The sequence below is a fragment of the Pseudopipra pipra genome, chromosome 4 (genome assembly GCF_036250125.1).
Source record: "Pseudopipra pipra isolate bDixPip1 chromosome 4, bDixPip1.hap1, whole genome shotgun sequence".
Classification (NCBI taxonomy): Eukaryota; Metazoa; Chordata; class Aves; order Passeriformes; family Pipridae; genus Pseudopipra; species Pseudopipra pipra.
In genome coordinates, this window is record NC_087552.1 from 71,061,763 (window position 1) to 71,069,362 (window position 7,600).

The window sequence follows — 7,600 nt, forward strand, 5'->3', positions numbered from 1 at the left end:
TCTGAGGAGACTTTCAATCAAGTAGGATAATCCTTCAGATGCCTGTGATTGATTTTCGTTGCCCAAAGCCTATGCTTGTTCTGTTAAATAATGTATCTACCCTGCGAGACAGGCTGTAATTCTCTCTCTGCTGGAGCTAAAAGTGTTGTATCCATCTCCCAACTGGGAGCTACACACTCCCTCTACCACCCTTAGACACAGAAATCTGAGGCAGATTATAGGAGAAAAGTGAGCACACAACAACATTTCCTTTGTGCATCCTCCCAGCTTTCAGCAGTGTGCAGCTTGGTTATTAATGAAGTTTTCTTGCATGAGCCCATCTAACTTTCTTAATTAGGCTCTCCATAGCCTCCTGAAGCAGGGAGTTGAGCAGTTTAACTACTCACATGGAATCAAGCAGCAAAAACCAAAAAATAGAGCACGTTGTGTGCTGGTGGATACAGGAAAGAATCCTGCAGGCAAACCATTCTGGTGCCCTTGACGAAGGACACTTTATCCAGTTGTGCTAAATGGAGCTATGTATGGAAAAGGATGGGGCTTAGCACTGTTAAGACATCTTATTTTGGTCCCCTTTGGGCATTAACCTAAAGTTTATGGGGAAAATATATTGGCCGTGTGTGGTAAAAATATTTTAACTTTTCTGCATGTTCCACTGCTGCAAAGTACAGCAATGAGAAACTTAGGTTTTAGTGTCTATTATGGTTTTTTTTCCCCTTCAAAGTGGAAGTGAAAACAGGGAACTAATTCAGAGATAATTTCATGACCCAAATTACTTTTTGTGCATATATAGCAAAGTACACTAATACAAATTCTGAGCTTAGACTGGATGGTTCACTGAGAAACAGTTTAATTTATCACATTAATTATGTAATTAAAGCATGAAGGAAACAGTGGTTTAATTGAATACGGGCAATGTTTATTTGTTCACACAGGTATTTTGCATCCTTGTAAATTCATCAAATGAAGAAAATGCTTGCAACTCTATAATTGGAGGGCCTAATTTATCCTTTTTTTAACTACCTCCAAATATATAAAAGTTGTTTGTTTATTCATGCGTGGAAATTGAGTAATTTCCTTCTTAGAAAAAGGTAAAGAGTGCAGGAAAGTTAGTTCTTATTGTAGAAATCTGTACAGAAATGCAGAACATGCATTCATTTATCTCCCTCTACAATTGTGCCATAAAGTAACACATGCTTGATTATAATTCTAAAAGAAAATCTTATCTGCAAACCATATGCTCCGTGATGCCCTTATGCAGATTGTTATTTTTGTCTGACAATATTCAAGTCAACTATTTTTTTAAAAAAAACTCACAAAGCAGTATAACATTTTGCTTTTTGCTTTCATCTCTCACATCCACATACAGATATTTGACACTGCTGGCTTCTGGTGGGATGCATGAACTTTTGTGGGATATGGAGTACAGATGACCTTTCAGCTTCATTATTGTACAGTTCATTTTACTTCGTTTATACTATTATTATTTTCAGTTATACTAACCAGGCTGGTATTACCTTGCAGTTCTGCTCTTTTATTCTTTATACAAAAATAAGATTAAATTATTAATCTGAAAGAATTTGCAGCAGGAGGGGTTTGGTTTGTTGTTTTTTTCTCGCTTTCCATTTTTATATTCATTATTGATTTGATTTAAATTTTCTTATGGAGACAGTAAAATATTTGAAAGGCAGGTCAGGGAACTGGCAGGTGATCTACTCATGAGTCCCTTTGGTTCTTTCTCCACTCCAAAGTCCAGTCTGCAAAACATGGTTTTAAACAAATAACTTGAGGTTTATGAGTTACTTTCAGTGAGGCCAATGATCTAAATTAAATGACTTACACGAATCAGTCTTGTCAGGATGCAGGACATGCATGTAGGAAGTGAGATGGGCACCTCAGCTGGTAACAGAGATAAATGAACTCCTGAACTCACTATCTGATTATCCCAGCATTCTTGTGCAAGCTTTTTCTTGAAAGGAAGGGGGTGGGAGAAACTCAGGGCAATATAAGGAACAAGACCATCCTCAAGAATCACTGCCACGCATATTGCTAGGTCTGATCATGACAAATTATCTTTTACTTTTTGCATTCCTGCTTTTTTCCCCCCTTGGTTCTCCCTTCTTTACATCATATCCTACACATTTTCCTTTTTTCTTCCTGTCTCGTTTCCTCCATATTCTCTTCTGGCCACATCTGGGGTTGTTGTGAGGTAGAAGCTTTCCAGCTTCAAGACTTATTAAGTCTCTAAAGTGACACTGAGAAAGAATGGAACGAAGTGAGGAGCTGAGACAGTGTAGAGTCTAAAGGTACCAGGACGTGTATTTGAGAAAACTGCCTCAAGTAACACCAAGGAAGATTTAGATTGGATATTAGAAAAAAAATGTCTTCACTGAAAGAAGCATTGGAACAGGTTGTCCAGGGAACTGGTGGAGTCACCATCCCTGGAAGCATTCAAAACAACGTGTGGATGTGGCAGCTGGGGACAAGGTTTAGTGGTGGTCTTGTCAGTGCTGGGTTAATGGATGGACTTGATGATCTTAGAGGTCTTTCCCAGCTGTAACGATTCCATGATCCTGTGATTCAAACTCAGCAGTCCATGTCTTCCCTAGCATTTGAAAATCTTGAGAGAGCTCATGTTTGCCAACCGATTAATTAATAGCTAAGTAAGAAGTGGCATTTTTATTGTTGGAGTGCCCATCTGGGATTTTTATGAAGAATGTTATTAGTTTGACACAATTCAGGTTTTTTCGTTCGTGATTTGGTAATAAATATGAATTCTGTGGATGACAAAGTGACATGCACTCATACATACAGTCAGATGCCTGCCTCGTAAGAGGTACCTGTTCAAGAAAATTAGTTTGAATACCAGGGCAAAGCCATGTCTTTCAGAGGAAGGAATAAAAGGTAAATCAGACAGACTGAAAAGTGGCTTTAGAGTTGATGTCAAGGAGCTCTGCCCCAGCTGTGCACAAAACTATGCAGCAAAAAAGGACCATGAAAAATCCATGCTTTTACAAAGGGATAATTATGAAATAAACAAAGTTACCTTTTAAAATAACCTTGTTGGGGATGAAAATGGAATATTGGATTCAGTTCTAATACCCTTGTATTGTGTGTGTGGTACTATCTCATTTTCTGTTCCAGTCCTACCTATGTAATCAACATCTTGTCTATCTTCCCAAAATGCACAATTTTATTTTATTGAGAGTCCATTTCAACCCAGACCTAAAATTAGGGGCAGACTCAGAGATGCTCTTACTTTCTCTAAAGTGTTTCACTAATCACTCCCTGATGGCAATAAAACAATTGCCAGGGAAAACACAAATGTAATAATATTGTCACATAAATGAAAAGGCACCACAAATGAAAGCATTTACAGATTATTTGCGTGCCGAAAATACTTGAGAACAGACAAGTGGCAATTGGTTTGCAACGTCTCTGCTGGGAAACTTCATACAATAATAATTAGTGCTCTGCCTCTTATTATTCTAACTTGGTTGGGAGATAGACTGCAAATGACTTTTTAATGGCTTTGGTTGTGAATTTTTCCTTTGTTATCAGACCATAACAGCAACAAGAACAGTGTTCTCACTGTAGTCAATCTGCCAAAGTGTCCTTTGGACCAGATGGTTTTGGCTTCACTAAACTAAATTTAAACCAGTAAATTATTGCACCATATCCCGTGTTATCATCTTGGCAGACCTGGCAGCTAGAAGTTGGTTTCCGTCAGTAGGTTTTGGTCCAAGGTAAAAATTTACTCAGTAGGGAATGATTTAAGTTTATTCAGTTATTTGCTTTATTGGTGCTTCCTTCTACCACTCATTCATATTCCCAACTTCATCCAGGCCTCCTACAATGCAGGATTGGTGATTATTGTTTTCGTTGGGAAGAGATGGTTAGTGTTGACAAAACATAGGATCAATAAAGAATTGTAAGTGATCAATTCTCTATTGTTCTCCTGTTCTTTGATGTTTCCCAGAATTAGGTCACCTGGGGAAATAGTGGAGATAAACAAAAGATTAAGGTAGTTAGGAAAAATGAGGAGAGTAATGAAATTCTAGTCCTTTGACAGATATGAGTGGAATATCAATAATCACTGCATTTGCAGTGTTTGCTGTAACAATCTAAATAACATAATAAGGTCTCCTGTTAATAAAAAAGATTGAAAAATATTAAGGACACTTTATTGTAATAAAAATTAGCAATTTCTATTCATTTTCATGTATTTATAGTACTATATTAGTCACCATAAAAAATGTGAAGAGTTTTAAAAAGGGATTTTGCTGGGTTTTTTTTCTTTTTCTACTATATAAGGAAATCATTGTACCTTTATGATAATTGTAAGGTATTTTTTTTAAAGAAAATTGAAGAAAACAGAATGAAAAATCCTACCTATCTTTTCAGTGAAGAGCATTTCAAAGATCATTTTATACACAATGTGGAAAAAAAGCAATTAATGCAGGCTCTGAAATCAGGAATTAAAGAGACAAAATAACAGGACAGAGATAAACAGTTGTGAGGGGAACTAAAATACTAGTATGGGGATGAGTGCAGTAAATGAATAAGACTTGGTTAATGACACAAGAAACTGAGGAGTAGAATGGGGACAGCGGTCTGAGAAAAACTCATTTTGTGAAGAAGGGTGGAAAAGTTCTAGCAGAGTGATCTAGAGCTCAGATATTGACTGGAGAAGACTGGAGCATATCGATCACCAATCCCCTTCAACACTGAATAAGCACTGAAATCAGAAGGTGGTGCTTTTTATGTTTGGCTAAACAAAAGCTAAGAATGTTCTGGAAAATTTAGAAGTGAAAAATAAGCTGCACTGAGGGCGAATTTGATTTATGCTATACAGAAATAGGTAAATTTTTTGGTGTGCATCCAAGATCACAGAACAATAGAACCACAGAATCACAGAACCACAGAATTTTTGGTGTTAGGGACACCTTCCACTAGACCAGGTGGCTCCAAGCCCCATCCAGCCTGGCCTTGAACACTTCCAGGGATGGGGCAGCCACAGTGTCTCTGGACAAGGTATTTGAGTGCAAATGACTGAATTTGTAGAGAAAGAAAATTAAGAAAGAAGAAATTAAGAAAACCTTCAACTTAAATTCCCTAGACTGAAGAATCCACATATAAATTCAACTTTTAACCAGTTATAATGGCAAACAATTCATGATGATCATATCATACCACTAACCATGCTGTAATTGCCTGTGATCTCTCTGAATTCATCCTAATTTTTGTTGACGTGACATAAAAATGGTATTCCAGGATCTCCAGGGTCACCCCTCTAACTCCTTCCACCTTAATTTTCTCTATCTTGAAGTCAGCAGTTCTCTACACCACTGTGGGGGAATGTGAATGCCTCTCTAATGTGGAAAAGGGAAAAAAAAAGGTTGTGTGGAAAATTAAGGCAAGAAGAAATTAATGAAAATGTAAGTAGCAGTAGTAATTAAAGCCTCTGTCTTTATAAAGATACTAAATGTCCTCGTTCACTTCTTGTTCATATTACCTGCCCCTTTTCCATGGCATGTGACCATATGTTTAACAATTAGCTTGGAACAGATTTTTCTGTGCAATTTTTATTGCCCTTATGTCAATCCTAGGCTGTATTTTGCATAAAATTAGTCAAAAAATCAGTGGAAAAAGAAAGTATAATTTTAATTGCAAATTAAAGTGCTGTGATCAATATTCCAAACATGATGAGCTATAATATCAGAAACCATACTAAGAATAACATTTATATGCAGCTATTCCTTTCTGACAGATTTTCTGCCTAAATACCATGCCCAGTAAGGAAAAGAAGACAAACAGTGAAAAATCTCATTCTGGGAACACACTGTGTGATCAGGAGAACAATGTAGAAATCAAAGATGTCCCTGAGGGATATGTTTGTCTGAGTCAGTTCAAAACCCTTTAAACTGGTCTTTCAGAAGAACATGATGCTCTTATTTGTTCTGTTTTGCAGCAATGTGCTGATTAATGCTTGTGCAAATTTTGAGAAAACTAGTTTGGCATAAGGATTTGCTTTCCTTCACCCCTTCTGCTCTCTCTCTTTTTTTTTTTTTTGTGGACTCAGAAGCTGACTAAGCCAAGATCAAACTTAAAGAGGACACTCAAAGAAACTTTGGTGCAAAAAGAGGTAGCAAATACCGAGGCTTCTGTTGTTGTTCCTTGTTGGGGGAAGGCAGAATTCTACAACTGTGTCATAGCTCCGTATTTACAAAAAAATAATTAGAAGCAATCTTTCACTGACACAAGAGATTTCCAGATTTGGAAGTGATTCCTGGGATATCAAACTTCCCCTAACAATGTAGGTAACTATGTCACAGAATCACAGAATCATAAACACATAGTATTGTAAAATCATAAACTCATAATCATAGAATCACAGAATGGTTTGGGCTGGAAGGGGACCTCAAAGATCATCCAGTTCCACCCCCTCTGCCATGGACAGGGACACCTTCCACTATCCCAGGTTGCTTGAAGCCCCATCCAACCAGACCTTGAACATTTCCAAGGATGGGGTAGCCACAGCTTCTCTGGGCAACCTGTGCCAGGGCCTCACCATCCTCACAGCACAGACTTTCTTCCTCATATCTAATCTAAACCTGGTGTCTGCCAGTGTGAAGCCATTCCCCTTTTCCTGTCATTCCAAGGCCCTCTCCAGCTCTCTTGTAGCTCGTAGGCACTGGAAGGGGCTCTAAGGTCTCCCCGGAGGCTTCTCTTCTCCAGGCTGGAGACCCTCAGCTCTCCCAGCCTGTCTCCAGAGCAGAGGTGCTCCAGCCCTCTGGGCCTCTCTGTGGCCTCCTCTGGACTTGTTCCAGCAGCTCCACATCCTTCTGATGCTGGGGGTCCCAGAGCTGGACACAGCACTTCAGGTAGGGTCTCACCAGAGCAGAGGGGCAGAATCATCTCCCTCAACTTCCTGGCCACGCTGTGGGGATGCAGCTCAGGATACAGTTGGCTTTCTGGGATGCCATTGCATGTTCTTCGAGGAACAAACTTAAAGGCAGTTGCACAGCAGGTACTACAGAAAAAGAATGTGCTCTTTTTAAGTATTGACCTCACAGTCTCGGCTGGCCAGGGTGTTATGAGTACTACAGTGATGATCTCATATAAAAAAATCTCCACTAAGCAGGAAACACCTAGCAGAAGAGGTGAGAATAGAGGAATAGAGTCCTCCTTCTAGTTCAAAATATCACAGATATTTTTAGTGAAAACCTCACTTTACCAGAGGACTGATGCTGCATAAAGCAAACTTGCTGCTCCACTGTTTTCTCTGCCCTGATCTTTCCAGTGTAAGCAATGAGATTCACAAAACAACTTCTTACATCACAGCAGGAGTGGGAAAAAGCTTGCTTTAAAATACAGCATGTTATTTCATCTCTGTGTGAGTCAAAATACCAGGAAACTTACTTTCCTGCAGAATATTTACCTGCCTTGGACAGAGTTGTAGGTTTTAAGTAAGTTTTGGAGAAAAAAATCTGCAGTCTGACATCTCCCACAGTGAAGTGCTCTAAGAGCATATTGTGAAGCATTTTGAAGGGGAACAGAGTAAAATGTGTCATCATTTAAAAAAAAAAAAGTTGCTGGGAAA

At 38.6% G+C, this 7,600-nt stretch overlaps 1 long non-coding RNA gene across 1 annotated transcript; it reads right to left on the minus strand.

Annotated features, from left to right (window-relative positions):
* Window positions 1-3,769: 3,769 nt before the first annotated feature.
* On the minus strand, window positions 3,770-7,092 carry LOC135413893 (uncharacterized). Its single transcript, XR_010430466.1, has 3 exons — window positions 6,894-7,092; window positions 5,198-5,369; window positions 3,770-3,987 (listed from the first exon to the last, which is right to left on the minus strand). It is a non-coding gene; the product is annotated as an uncharacterized LOC135413893 (long non-coding RNA).
* Between the last annotated feature and the right edge of the window lie 508 nt (window positions 7,093-7,600).